Source organism: Tiliqua scincoides, chromosome 3 (genome assembly GCF_035046505.1).
Source record: "Tiliqua scincoides isolate rTilSci1 chromosome 3, rTilSci1.hap2, whole genome shotgun sequence".
NCBI classification, from domain to species: Eukaryota; Metazoa; Chordata; class Lepidosauria; order Squamata; family Scincidae; genus Tiliqua; species Tiliqua scincoides.
This window is the reverse complement of record NC_089823.1, coordinates 174840681-174855456: the sequence shown is the minus strand read 5'-3', so window position 1 is coordinate 174855456 and position 14776 is coordinate 174840681. Positions and strand designations below refer to the sequence as shown.

The window sequence follows — 14776 nt, the reverse complement described above, 5'->3', positions numbered from 1 at the left end:
CTTTCCAGCCCAATCCTATCCACACTTTCCTGAGACTAAGCCTCATTGACTCTAATGGGACTTACTTCTCAGCAGACAAGCATAGGATTGGGCTGTGAAACTCTAACTTCCGCAAATCAAGCCTAACCTTCTGTTTCATACAGCTTATGAATGATTTTATCAAATAATTAAAGTGTGTTATTTTAGACTGCTATGATTATAGTCATTGTTAGTGGCTACGTTCTTTTCTTTCTTCTAGCACTAAAAAAATGTTTCTGACAGGTTCCTCCATTCATTCTAACAGAAAATAGGTGGCTAGAGAGCTGGGTTCTTTTGGACTTCCATCATACTTGGCTAGCTTTCTTTTTTTAAATTCGAGCGTGCTAAGCACACTAGAATTTCTTTGAGCCAGCTTGGAGCTAGAAAAGACATCTGCCACCATGCTGAAATAACTTCTGCCTATTTTCTGTTAGAATAAATGGAGGAACCTGTCAGAAACATGGTGGCCTCAATAGTGTATAAAAGGTATGGTTACAACATCATGACCTCCATACAGTAAATTTCAGTGAGCTGATGCCATTTTGCTGTTTTTAAAATAACTGCTCTGGAAGCATACTAGCAGCATGCTGGAACTCCCTGATTTTTTCTAGGCAAAAAAAGAGAACACAGCCAGTGTTTCTCAAGAATAGCATCCTTTACTCTGGAGCAAGGACCTTGCTAGAGGAAGAGTCCTTGCTACAGAGGAAGAGAAATGCCCCCTTCTTTTTTTTTTTAAAGCCATTTCTGCCCAACATTGCATACTCGCAACAGGGAGGATTAACCAGCAGTAGTGGGTTAATCATTTGGATTTACTGTATTGCAAGTTGCCTTCTGGTAATTTTAATAAGGGTAACCATTATTAAAATATACAATTTCATTTAATTATTTAAATTTAACTTTTTTAAATGCATAACAAAATAAAAACTTGCTAACAGTGCAATTCAAGGCATATTTACTCAGAAGTAAATCCAATTATATTTTACTGGGGCTTACTCTCCAGTTAGAGACCATAAAATTGTTGCCTCAAGCAGATAAAATGCTAATCTAAAGAAGAATTACTTCTAGGACCTAGGATGCTAGCAGGATTGGTTCTTGGTAATGAGTTAATTGTACAAAGCTTACAATTAGCTTATAGAAAAAACCCTGCCCTGAGTCCTGTGCCAACCTCATGTCTTTAACTGTAAGCTGGCCTGCACTGTTTAGGATTGGACCCCAACACTGTAAATTTATTTTACTCACCAGAAACAAACACCTCTACTTATAAATTGCTTTTTCAGCCCAACTTATGCATGATAGCTATGCATGAAAAATAAATTCCACTCAGTGGGACTTTCTCCCAGTAAGTGTGCATAGAATTCTAGCCTTCAGTTGGGCTTCATTTGAGACTGGTCCTAATGCAACCCAGTGAGCTGGCAGAGAGGTATTAGGAGCATAACCAAAAATAATACAGAAAGTGAAAACCCCATAGGGCTATACACTTGTATAACATGTATATAGTATTCCATAATAAACTAAGCAATAAGGCATTCTGCATCCAGTCAGCAACACCTGGGAGGGTGTGTTTGTGTGTATTATGTTTTCTTTTATGCTATTTTCTCATCTAGTAACTGAGAATTACTATAGAGGACTAACATGTTTTAGCTTCAAGCTCCCAGGGTCAGATTCCTTACACTTCGATGCTATCCAGCATAGTGTTCTCAGACCTGAGCCAATTCACATTAATAGAATGCTTACATGTGATCCAGGGAGAAGGGGGGTGACCATACACACAGGAGTGAAAGGCAGCAAAAGGACGTGGTAGGATCATAAGAAGACTCTTCATTTTTTGGTCTCTAGGAAAAACAAGGTAAGTTTATCTAAATCAAACTTTTATGAGTCCTCTTAACACTAGAAGCTAACCAGGTTTTGCAAAGTGAAATAGGGAAAGGTAATGTAAAAGAACAAAAACTGGTATGTTCACTTGACACTCATCAGCATGAACTACTGTGCAGTCCATATTACTTGCAAGCCGTATGCCAGTTTTGTTTTTCCAGCATTGCAGCTGGATCATAAAGTACATGTCTTAAAGTTAGAATAGGGACACACCAGGAAAGAGACCCTGGCAAATGGTGGAGACTACAATTTTACTTGTACTTTTCATAGTTGCTCTTAAGATGACAGAGCTTAACAAATGCTGGCTGTAATAAACACACTTTCCTGAGAGTAAGCCCCATTGAACAAAATAGGACTTACTTCTGAGTAGACCTGGTTAGGATTGTGCCCGCTGTTTGTTAACTAACATATAATGGTGCAGTTTTACGCCGAAATACACTTCCCAATACTGTGTGGAGTTTGCTTTTTTCAGTTAGTCAAGCCTTATCTTGTGCAAATATGCAATCACCTTCTCGGCTCAATGAGGGTACTGGAAAAAAGGTCTGACACATTACTACAGCCTTCTGACAAACATACTGGGGCAAAATATAAGCATTGTTCAGTCCTCTGAAGTCTTAAAAGTGTTTTTCACAACGAATCAGATGCTAGATCTGAAGCTGAACAAAGTAAGATGACAACAGTGCAGCCTGTTTGAACTGCTTTGTATAAACTGTCTATACAAGAAAACAATAGACTGAAGCCTTGTGACTGAGGTTCAGGTCACAATGTGAACTTCTGAAATGAGCAAGGTCATTTGCTCACATCCCTCAATGGCTGTACTAATATATTATCCTTCCCAAACTTCTGGGGCACACCAACATGCTGTGGCACAGTAGCTGAAAATTGCTGCGTTGGACACATGCAGGTATATTGCACAAATGCAAATATACACACATATGTGGGGTGAGGGCCTTGCCATCACAGTTTTGCTTCCTCTGTATATTTATAGCACATATGCTGAATTGTGGGATAGTGGTTCATGTGCCAGTTTAAGGCATGTTTAGTACCATATCAGTGCTGATATAAGGCATTTTGGGTGCTTGGTCTACACTCTACATTTTAATAATAATTCACACAGACAATATATGAGAATGTGTGCATCACTCTGCCATGATATTATAAACTCCAAGGATTTGGAAATCCCGTCTTTCACTTACTTCATTGACATTAAAAAGATGCTTGGACAGAAATCCAGCAACATCTGTTCTATCATTCGTTGTTCAAAATTATTTTAAAGGACAGTTTTGTAAGCTTATCCCCATCTCCCACCGATTAGAATTTGCGCAGTTGCTTTAGTAGTCCCAATGTAACTCATATTCTCAGTTATGATTCCAATTAGGATTCATGCTGTCTTCATTAGGATATAATTCTAAGGGCTCAGTCCTAACCCCTTATGTCAGTGCTTTCCAGCACTGACATAAGGGCAGTGCAGCTCTGAGGAACGTGAACAAAACATTCCCTTACTTTGAGGAGGCCTCCGTGAGTGACACCCAACTGCAGGATGCTGCACATGTCCCATTGGCACCGCTATGCCAGTGCTGGAAAGCACTGACATAAGGGGTTAGGATTGCGCCCTAATTCATATGGATTGTTTTCTCAAGAAATTATCCCACAAATTATCTCACAGTTCTTCTGCAGGGTTGGAAAAAGTCCTTTCAGCTGGCTCCTGTTGCTGGCTCCTTCTCTTTATGAATTGATGTGTCCAGAAATAATAAATTTGGAGGCTTCTCTTATGGACTGCTATCTAAGCTAGCTCTGAAGTTGTCTGATTCTGTTCCTCAGGCCTGCTGGCTCTCCAAAAGAGAGCATCTTTTCATCCTTACATGGTAATAGTCCATACACAGTTCTATGGCCCCCTATAGATGTGGAAGTTACACCAGCATTAAGCAAAGGGGCGTTTGCATTTGGTGAATTTGTCTCTCACCTACAGTGGTTTATGCCACAATCAAAACGTTATTCTTTACGGTGTTGGAAGCCTCTTACAGGACAAGTCTATGCATGTTTACTCATAGTAAATTAATCCCATTGAATTTGGTGGGACTTATTACCAACAAAGCAAGTATTTATTGCAGTTGTAACTATTCCTGCAGCACCAGACTGAACATGGCTACTCTTCTGGAATTTAGTATTGCCCAAATTCTTGGGTTCAGAGATGTATGTCTCAGCAATAATTCTATAGAGCATGATAAATGCTCGGGCTTTTCAAACAGGTTTTTTGCTAGGCCATCACTCCTTTCTGAAGAAGAAGTTTTGTGCTCCAGGGTAGCCACACCAGTTTTCTCTCTCTTTTTTAATATTAAAAAAAAATTATGCACCATATGAAATTATAGTTGTTTCCTCATGAGAATAAACAATATCCATAGCACTGAAACAGCAAAACAATATGTAGGTTAGTTTGCAACATGCATATTATATTAATAATAAGCTGCACCAGATCTCCAACAAGCCAGACTTCTAATAAGATTTCACCATTCCAAAGCCGTGTTTCATAGCATTTATATGGGCTCCCTCACTCCCAGGGAACTGCATCATGAAACACAGAGGGAGTGGGATTCTAAGGAAGTTATTATTAGAAAATGTATCTGACTGTAGTGCAGACTATGAAGAATTAAAGAATTGGAACAATTTTCCTGGAAACCTCAGAATCAACCAATTTATAGCACAATCCTATGCATGTCTACTCAGAAATAAGTTTCATTATGTTCAATGGAGCTTATATCCAAGAAAGTATAGTAAAGGAGTACAGCCTTACTATATCCACTTGGTGCCACTGTCAGAATGATTATTTACTGACACTAAAAATTGAGATTGTGCTAAACATTTTGGAAGCTCTTCTCATTGCTGTTCAACTTCAGAATTGAAAGACCAACAAAACACTTTCAATTCAAAGACAAAAGTTGTAGAATGAGTTTGAATTGGGGTATTTGTCTATTTAAACAAATATTTGAGGTTGAATAGTATGAGTTGCAAAAGCAGTGTTTCATAGGTCTTGCAGAGGCCCTTTCACTAAGACAGTGGTTCTCAAACTCTCTGGGAGACTCTCTGGGAGACTCTCAAACTCTCTGGGAGTTTGGGAGTTCTCAAACTCTCTGGGAGACTCTCTGGGAGAGTTTGAGAGCCAGTAAGTTTTGCAGGAGCGGGAGGAGGAGGCAGCGGGGGCGGGAAGAAGGCAGCGGCGCAATCCCCAGGATCACACCGCTCAGAGGGCTGCAGGGGCTTGTGTGCACTTACCCAAGCCTCCTGCAGCCTCCCTGGGGTGCAGGGAGCCCGACGTGACTTCTGGCAGGGCTCCCCGCAGCAGGGAAAGTGGATGCGGAGCAATCGCGCCCTGCCCCCGCTAAAGTGGAAGTGGACCGCGATCGCTCCGTATCCACTTTCCCTGCTGCGGGGAGCCCTGCCAGAAGTCGTGTTGGGCTCCCTGTACCCCAGGGAGGCTGCAGGAGGCTTGGGTAAGTGCACACAAGCCCCTGCAGCCCCCTGAGTGGTGTGATCCTGGGGACCGCGCCTCTGCCTTCCCCCCGCTTCTAGGCTGTCCCTGCCCCTTAAGGGGGCAGAGACCAGGGTCCTCAGGCTGGGGCATCGTGACGCCCCAGTTTGGATAGCACTGCACTAAGGGTACAATCCTAACCAGGTCTACTCAGAAGTAAGTCCTATTTTGTTCAATGGGGCTTACTCTCAGGAACGTGTGGTTAGGATTACAGCCTCAGAATGTAATTCTAAGGTGTTAAAGTACTGTGAGGCCACAAACAGCCACTTATTCGTAGTTTAGGTTAAAGTTATGAAAGCACCCAGGCACTTGTTTTTCTGGTTTCACACTGAACTCTATTGCTTGAAAGCAAAAGGAATTACGGGATATTGAAAAAATGTACCACTCAGCAAGTCTGGAACATCACAAGACTACCTTATTTGATTAATTAAATTGTTTATAATGCACAAGTTAGGACTTGACAAACCTATTTCCTTACTCAGGCTTTGCATCAAGTACTACAACTAAGATTTTACTCTCATATTGTCTGTGATTCATGGAGGTCAAATCTATCACTGGCAACTAGTAGGATGGCTATGGACTGCCTCTAGGGTCAGAGGCACTATGCCCCACTTGCAAGGGACCAATGGTGGAAGTGGGGTACACCTTCCTCTCCTGCTTGTGTGCTTTCCAGAGGCACCTGATGGGTCACTGTGGGGAACTAAGAAGCTGAACAAGAGCAGGGCTCTTCTTATGCAAGTTTTTACCTCCCCAGTCTAGGAAGAGGGGAAGCCACCTGAAAGGTGCATGTGCATTCTTGGGTTTGCATCTGTTTCAAGCAAGCTGCTGTATCAGAATGGGAAATCAAATGGGTTGATAACACACCATTTTGTTTATATCACCCCAGTTGGCAAGGGAAAAGAGAAAGTTTATCTCAACAGAAGCCTGTTGTGAACTCACAGCATGTAGGTCCCTGTTTCTGTGCACCAAGTTGGTGCTCCTGAATTGAGTATGTCTAGGAGAAAAATGGAATCCATTACTTTTTGTTTCACAGTTGCTTGTAAGGTGCCTGGAAGGAGTCTTGAAATAATATCTCTGCATTCTCCAGAAAGTTTGTGCCTAAATATCAAAGTATAAACCAAACGGAGGCTTCTATAGCCTAAGTCAGTATTTCTCAAACTGTGGGTCTTGAGTCAATTTCAGGTGGGTCCCCATTCATTTCAATATTTTATTTTTAATATATTAGACTTGCTGCTACCATGGTATATGACTACATTTGGGGAAATGTTACAGATCTGTACTTTTAACAGGCTACTATGTATGTGCTTTTAATAATAAAGGTAAATGGGACTTACGGTACTCCTGGGTAAGTGTGGGTAGAATTGCAGCCTAGAATTGTTAAAAATTTTCCTGCCTGATGATGTCACTTCTGGTCATGACATCACTACCAGTGTGTCCTGACAGATTCTCAATCTAAAAAATGGGTCAGGGTGCTAAAGGTTTGAAACCACTGGCCTAAGTTATATTTCCCCCTCCAAGTTGTGTAATCCTATGCATATAGCAATCTTGTTCAACTGTCTCATTGTTCACAACTCTCAAGTTGTTGTCTTTAACTTTTAAAGTGTTTATGGGAATTGGCAAACATATCCTTTTGGCTCTTCCTTGTATTTTACATCATAGTGAAGAAACGTTTGATTCATTCATCAGGTGACCTCTTCATAACAGGAGTTATTTATGTAGCCTTCACATTTTTATCCTGCACTTCCCCCATGGAACTGAGGTTGGCGAAGACACAAAGTTTTGGCATGGCAGATTTGACCACACCTTGTCCAATATGTAATAGGAAAATATTGTGCTTTGTCACTAACAACAGGTTTTGTCCGAGAGGAAAAGGCTATAAACAAATCTGGAAGCATTGTTTTAAGCCTGTAACCTCTTTTAGTTTTTTTCAGGAAATCTGATTTCATGGGGCGGCTGCCATTTCCATCAAGTTTCCAGCTCCAAACATTGTGAAGGAGTTGCACTATTGGGTAAATCTAATTTTAAAGAATATATTCACCCCAAGTCAACCATTGGTGGCACCTCTCATTATCACCAACTGGTGGCTCCTCCCATTCTCCCCACCAGACAATTGAAATGGAAAGACTTCTGGGACGTTCTCATTCATAGGTGGGGTGCTAGGCACAATGATGGTGTAAGTCAGTGGCATTACTGAGGTGTGGGGGGTGTGGGCCACACCCAGTGATGGGCACAGGGGGTGACACCACTACTCACCAAAATTTTTAAATCTTGGTATTTTTGAATAACACCATCATGTTATATATCAACTGGTGCGTAATTTCATGCAGAATGCAATGAATCAAATAATGTTGAAATATCGCTATTCTTTCAAAAGTTATAGCCAAAAAACTACTGGGGGGGGGCAGGATAATGGTACATCACCACACCCACCGCCCAGGGTGTTGCTCCATCCACTGTATGGGAGGAGGTCCATCATAGAGGTGACGCTCTGGCCTTCCAAACCGGGTGACACAAACCCTAATGATGCCACTAGCGTGAGACACTTGGATGACTTACTCCCACTTGGGCCTGGGCGATTCAAAGAGCAGGTGGCAAGAGAGCACATGGGTTCCCTGATGGTTTGGACTCTTGGCTAGTGCCTGACTTGACTGACCCCTGATGCTATCCTTTCAAGTCATGAGCATGCCTGTCTGAACTCATTGCACGGTAATGAGAAAGAACCAGTAGAACCTCCGAAGTTGACCAGCTCTCTGTAATGACCACCTCCTTAAGTTGACCTAATCTTCTAGAGCCTTGGGTTTTTCTAGACCTAATTTTCTATAGTCTTTTTTTCCGTATGTTGACCACCTCCCTATGTTGACCAATTCCTCCAGTCCCTTGGGTGGTCAACTTAAAGAGGTTCTTTAATTCCTTAAAGAATTAAGGACTTAATTAACTCAACTTAATTGGAATTCTGTGATTATGAGGCTTCTAGAGAGCTTAATGTATAGAGTGTGTGAGTGTGTCACGCGCACCCTCCACAGGGCTCCCCGTGCCTGCAAAAGTGTAAAAAAAGAGAAAAAATCGGGCACCTCTGGTCCCCCTCCCATCCCTGGCAGTAGCATAATCCTGTGTGCTCAACGCATCTGGCCCTGCTATAATCTGTTTAAGTTTTGCATACAGCTGTAGGACTAGTGTGAACATGCTTGAGGTACATGAGATTTATCAAGTCAACTGTATGCGCATATTTGATACATACACACCCAAAACCATGTGCAGGAACCTTGGAGTATTTTCCTTGTAATAAAACCAAGCCTTTCCCTTAGTAGCAACTCACCACTGAAAGCACATTGCCTTGTTCCAAGATTATATACAAATTGGCCTCAGTTCTACAAACAGTTCAAGGAGTCTTATTTGCAAATTGGGGTTCCATGTGTGTGGATATTTTTAGGATTGGAGCCGATGTGTCTGGCCAGGCTCTGGCTCCCCTCCAGATCAAAATAGCGAAGTCTGAGGATAGGGTTTCTATATTCTCAAAGTCCAATTACTTTACCGAAGAGCGTATTCTATTGAGATGGAATTTTCCTGGACAATCTGGACATCAGTGTGCAGGCAGGAGTCATAACGACTGCCAAAACATAAACATTGCAACTAACATTTGTACAGAGGTCACGTTATTGGTGATGTGTTCCTACATTAGACATCCCTCTGAGAGGGCCATTTCAGGGCAGAGATGAAAGGGAAGAACACGTGATCACAGGTGAGAAACACAGGAGGGAGAACATGGAACCTCCTTTGCATCATTCTGAACTAAAAACACAAACTTGATTTGAGAACTCCTGGATAACTTAAAATACATACTGTAATGTTCCTGGATATCATGTATATAATGTCTCTGGATGTGATCTAGTAAAGAATCCTATATTTGTCAGTGGCGTGTCCCATTGCTAGCAATGGAAGATTAAACTGGCCCAGGTACCTGTGGGGAAATATTTAGCAATGGAACCCTTGTGTTTTCTTTTAGCTAAGGAGGCTACCTCAGCATTTGCTGCTTCGCTGTTGCTTTCAAATCTCAGAGTACAGAATCAACCAATCAATTTTACTGCCAATATGACTGACAAGATATGGGTTCCCCAAATACATGAAGGCTGCATATTGGTCATACCCTCTCCAGGTTCTCTGAAGTATGTGCAAATGTACCAAAGTACTCTTGCAGAAACGAATCTTGAAATATAGTCTCCCTGGTTCCTGAAAACAGAAGCCCTGACCCTGCTAGTGCTCTGTTTTTATGACTGGAAGATGATAACATAGGGTATAAATAGTGCCTGGCAAAGGAAATGTGTTACACAAGTTTAAATCTGTCATTAGGAGAAGCAGCTTAGATGTTACATTTGTCTCAAGCAGTGGAGGGGTTGTGCCATCTGGGGCAGCAGAAGCTGATTTCATTCATTTCCTTCATAACAGCTTAAACAGGAGGACCTTCTCTTCCTTTCCTTATCTTATGATCCCATTAGAAAGCATGATAGTATGGTTTAGCCACTAGTCTCCTTCCCTAGCTCGCAAACAATTCAGATCCTTGTCTAATAAGTGGCTTCCTGTTCTTTCTCAGCTGAGTTATACACAGCCACCAAGGAAGACAATCAAGCGAAATTTTTATTTATTCAAAAACATTTTTAACATTTCTTGTAGTTACCAATATTGGGCCAACTGATTTCTTAAAATGAGTTGGTGTTCTGAATTTCTCACAAAGAGAGGGCTGGCTGGTAGCAGGAAATGACAGCCATACTTTGCAAGCAGTTCTTGGCCTGGGTGTGGACAAAACAGAGTTAACCTATCAAAATGTTTTCTAAATGAGGTCTCTAAAGTGCAAAACAACTTGGTGAGGTGACTCAGTGCTCAATCCTGAGCTCGGCGCGCTGACTTACCACCAGAGCACGCCATTGCAAACGTGCTATAAAGCACATTTGCAAGGGCTAGCACAGGCCAAGCACTGGAGCTGGCCCAGCATGAGCCTGCACTGGGCCAGCACTGGTGGGAGGCCAGCAGTCCGCCACCCAGCAGTTGCCCAGACCACTAGACAGTGCAGAGGTGAGTGGGGGTGTGTGGGGAGGCAGGGAGGGGGTGTTCCAGAGCAGGGGGAAATGGGGGAGGGCAGGGAGAAGGCGGGAGGGAGGCGTGATGGGGGAAGGAGCCAGGTGGGAGGAGGGCAGTACCAGTGGAGCTCAGCTCCATCAGATCCCGAGCCCTGTGTCGGGCCCCGTGGCCTGACATGGGACTCTCTGATTCTGCACCAGCTCAAGAGCCACCAGAGAATCAAGTAGCCCCATAGTGGGACTATTTTCCTTACCCAGGGGAAGGGGACAAAAGTCCTCTTCTCCCGAGGAGCTGCCATGGGCTGCCAGGTTGCACACTGGATGCTGTGGTAGCCATTTTGGTGCCAACTCAGAATTGGGATGCCCAGTTGCAACCCTAAGTATACTTTTTTGGGAGTATGCACCTTTGAATACAGTGGGAGTCACTTCTGAGTAGAGATGCGTAGACTTGTGCTCTCAGCCTCTTGGTTAATGAAAAAGACAAAGACAGCATGTCATGGCAAGTTTTGTTTGTTTTTATTTTGGGGTGGGGACAGAGATAGGGTTAGGACTGAGAGAGACTGCAATGAAAACCAAGAAGAAGGGCTGGCCACCAGTGCTCTCTCCTCCAAAGGAAGCTAGAACTGGACTTGTGCTGCAGCACGTCATAACAATTTGCATAGGGTCAGACAAGCATCTCCGTATTGTGCTAAAAATGCTACAGCGCTATATGGAACCCTGTTCCCTGGACTTTGGAATCTGCTTATGAGAAATGCATTGGCTGTTTCTGCAAGCAACCTTTGTCAACAAACTCTTCACTGGAGCTGACATGAAGCATTAATAATAGCGATTAACTCATATTATAAACAGGTGGCTTGCTTCTTGCATCACTACGTTTCAAAGAGTTTCTGTCTATGGGCCTCCACCTCTCCAGTGGAATGACTCACAGGGAAATCATGCCCAACATATATGGTAATGTTGGCATCTGACAGCTAGGACTCTCTGAAGATAACAACCAAAGCAAACAAGCCAAAAGGGAATGCTGACAATTAAGCTCATGTGTATAAGGTATAATTGTCTACTGTAGTCCCAGATCTGAAGCCCCACTGCCTTTACACTTATACTTCAGCTGTGCCTGCTGGAGCCTGGAGAATGACTGATTGTTAGGGGTACCAGGCTGCCACCCAGAAAACATTCATGTATCTTAACCCTGGGTACAGCAATATACAAGGCAGCTGTGGCTTATTTTCCTGGCTCTGTCATCCACCTCTGGAATGAGCAGAACTTCAGATGCATGCGTGGGTTGTGCACTTCACAGAGGAGATTTTTCGGATGATGAGGTTTGTCCTCTGCACCTCACTTCTCCAGGGTCATGTCCCAAGCAGCCTGTTGTGTGCCAAGGCAGGAACATGGAGAGCTGCCATGTGCATGTGAAGCCTGTAGCTAGATCCTTTTTCAGTGCATTGTCAGGACTGTCCTTTATAGCACTTTCTCATGACTGTGATTGTAGTGTGGCATTCCACACTACAGTGTGAAATGTGAAGCACTACAGTGTGATTAGTGAAGCAAATGAGCTTCACTAAGAAGACGGAGAAGATTTTTGGCCAATAAACTGCCATGCATCTAACCATTCACAAATGTGAGTTCTGACGTGCATGTTCATGACTTGATGACTGCCAAGCAATGACTTGTAAAGAGCCACCAAAGATCAAACATTGCAGATAGAAAGTTCATATTACCTGACATCATGTAAAACTATACATTTAATTGGAGGTAGTATGTTTAGCTACAAGTTTTAGGACCCAATCCTATCCAACTTATACAGCCGCAATGCAGCCCCAAGTTAAGGGAACAAACATTCCCTTACCTTGAGGAGGACTCTGAAACTGCCCCTCCCCAACCTCTGGATACGGTGCATGCCCTGTTGGCATGGGGGGCACCATTAATAGATGTTAGCGCATGCTAGCAAGAAGCAGGGTCTTTTCTGTGCTGGCACAACAGTTATGCTCCCTCAAGAAATATGCCTGCAGGTTCTGAAGACATTTTTATTTCAGTTAGCATTTTAGGGTGGGGAGGTGAGCTGTTTATCTTGCTGGTGGTGGTTTTATTATTTTATTATAATTTTAGGGTGCAAACCAAACCTGCGCAGGAGCAGGCAAGCCTCTGGCTTACGCAGTTTCGTTGGCTGCAGCGGCTCAGCCAGAGGCAAGGGGAAGCCCTTCCCCTTACCCCTGGGTAAGGGCTGCTGGCCCCAATGGGTCTCCTCGGACTTTGAAGCCACTCCGTTCTCCCCAGGAAAGGGGGTTGGGATCCAGCATAACTGCTGTGTCCCAGCCCCACCCCAGCTCCCTGTGCACCCGGCCCCGGGGCCACCCATTGCCCACCCTCCCTCCACCCAGAAAAACCCCCTCCCACCTCCTCCCAGCGCCCCCACGCCTACTCTTGCCGCTTGTGTTGGCACGAGTGCGCTGACACAAGCGGCGGCAAGGAAGCTGCCGCAGAGGCTACTGCCGGCCTCCGCTGTCAGCGCATCTACATGCGCCGACGTGGCTTCCTCCCACGGAGGTGCAAACGTGCTTTACGGCACATTTGCGACCCTCCTATGCCGGCCCAAGGGACATCCAAAAAAGGGACTTGGGCCGGCATAAGGCACTGTTTGGATTGCGCCCTTAGTCTGCTTTTCACTGTTTTATATTGGAGGCTTAGCAGCCCAGTGCTGCTAAGGTGGGGTGTGTACTGATGTTTTTTGTAACTTTATCAATTAATACTTGTATTTTATAGTCATGTATTTTATTATTAGTTTTTTAACAATTATGAATTTTGTTGTCCTCCTTGAGCACTGGAAAGAGAGAACATAAATCTTTTAAGTAAATATATTGGTCTTGCACAAGTATTATTGCAAATACTCCAGCAGCACATACATGGTATCCATTTTTCTCTTTGCCTGTTGCTCTTTGGAATGGACCAAAGTGATCATGTGATGTAGTTCTACTATTTCTAACAATTTCCTTCAGTCATTGCATAGATGGAGGGTATATTGGATGATATATAATTTTTAGCTAGTAATATTTCTGCAACTTGCAACAACTTTTTGAACAGGAAAATGGATACCTATGACTGAGCTGCCATCTGTATTTGGATATTGAAAGGTCAAGGTTGTGTGGTTTTTGTTTGGGGGCTGAAGATACAGGTAATCCATATAACTGGGCACTCTCACCATGGAACATCCTTTGGGGGATCTGTATCATCCTGCCTCATTCTAATGAGAATTTTAACGCACATCAGGAGCAAATAACATGGTTGTCCTTGGGTAACAACAGTCATAGTTTCAGGTTTTCCTTGTGTAATACTGAAAAGTGTAATCTGAGACATCCCGTACAGATGTGGGCAGTGTGAGGCATTCATCACCTAGAGCCCATAGGCCATATGTTCCCCAGCCCTCTATTAAATGGAAAAGTATAGGGAGATAAACTGGAATGTCTGTCTACAACTCCAGATTCTCAAGGATCTTTCTCTCTCCTAAAGAGCAGTAAGCAACTGAGTATGGGTGACTGGTTCTACTCTGTACCTGGGGTGGAGTCAAAGTTGTTTGCTCAACTGGTTATGCTTAATTTAAGGTGGGTCATTTAAATGAAGCTAAATTCAAATGATTCCAAGGAAGGCAGAAGAAAACAAAGGCAGAGACTTGTGAGTTGTAGCTGGAAAGAGTGGGCTGCCAAAGACACTATCTAGAGAGCAAAAAGGGTTCCTGAGCAATCAGATTTTTTTTCTCATCTGGTACGTAAGTGTGCTAAATAATTTCTTTCTGTTCTTATGCAATCAAACTGTTTCTGCTTCATCCAACAAAGAAATCTCCAATGACTTGACTAAACTAGCTTTATATGAGCAGTATTTTCTGAAACACAGCTGTATTTACATTATTCGATGCAAGTAACATCAGCATGTTTTAAAAGTGTGATGTCTAGAAATAACAAGGGGGAAATAAAAAACTGACCATGCTGAATTAACTGGTGTTTTTAAATGCCTGTAAATAATGACATATATATATATATGAAAAATGAAAATGTCACCAAATGTATACATTTAGTGACATCATCCTAGTGCAGCTTTGCCAATCTCATAAAGCTTCTCAGAGGGTGTGATGTTTTCAGATGAAATGCTTTGAGATGTTTTAATCAAGCCAATGTCTAAATAAAGCAGCTGGGTCTAGCATAGGTTCTTTTTTTGTGCTGGGGGCAGCAAAACCACAGCAAGGGGGTAGGAAGGCTTTAACAGTTAGTCCCACCACAGCTCCAATTCAGATTGCAGC

At 43.1% G+C, this 14776-nt stretch overlaps 1 protein-coding gene across 6 annotated transcripts in view; it reads left to right on the top strand.

The window, feature by feature from the left end:
• Positions 1-1774: 1774 nt before the first annotated feature.
• The window catches only part of TACC2 (transforming acidic coiled-coil containing protein 2), a 225765-nt gene continuing 212763 nt past the window's right edge, over positions 1775-14776 (top strand). For 5 of the 6 annotated variants that reach the window (XM_066622540.1, XM_066622536.1, XM_066622539.1 and 2 more), the window contains exon 1: positions 1775-1864. The gene's annotated coding sequence lies outside the window, so the exon portion shown is untranslated. Of the gene's footprint in view, positions 1865-7362; positions 7426-14776 lie in introns of those variants that run through there. The other variant, XM_066622535.1, reaches the window with a different exon arrangement.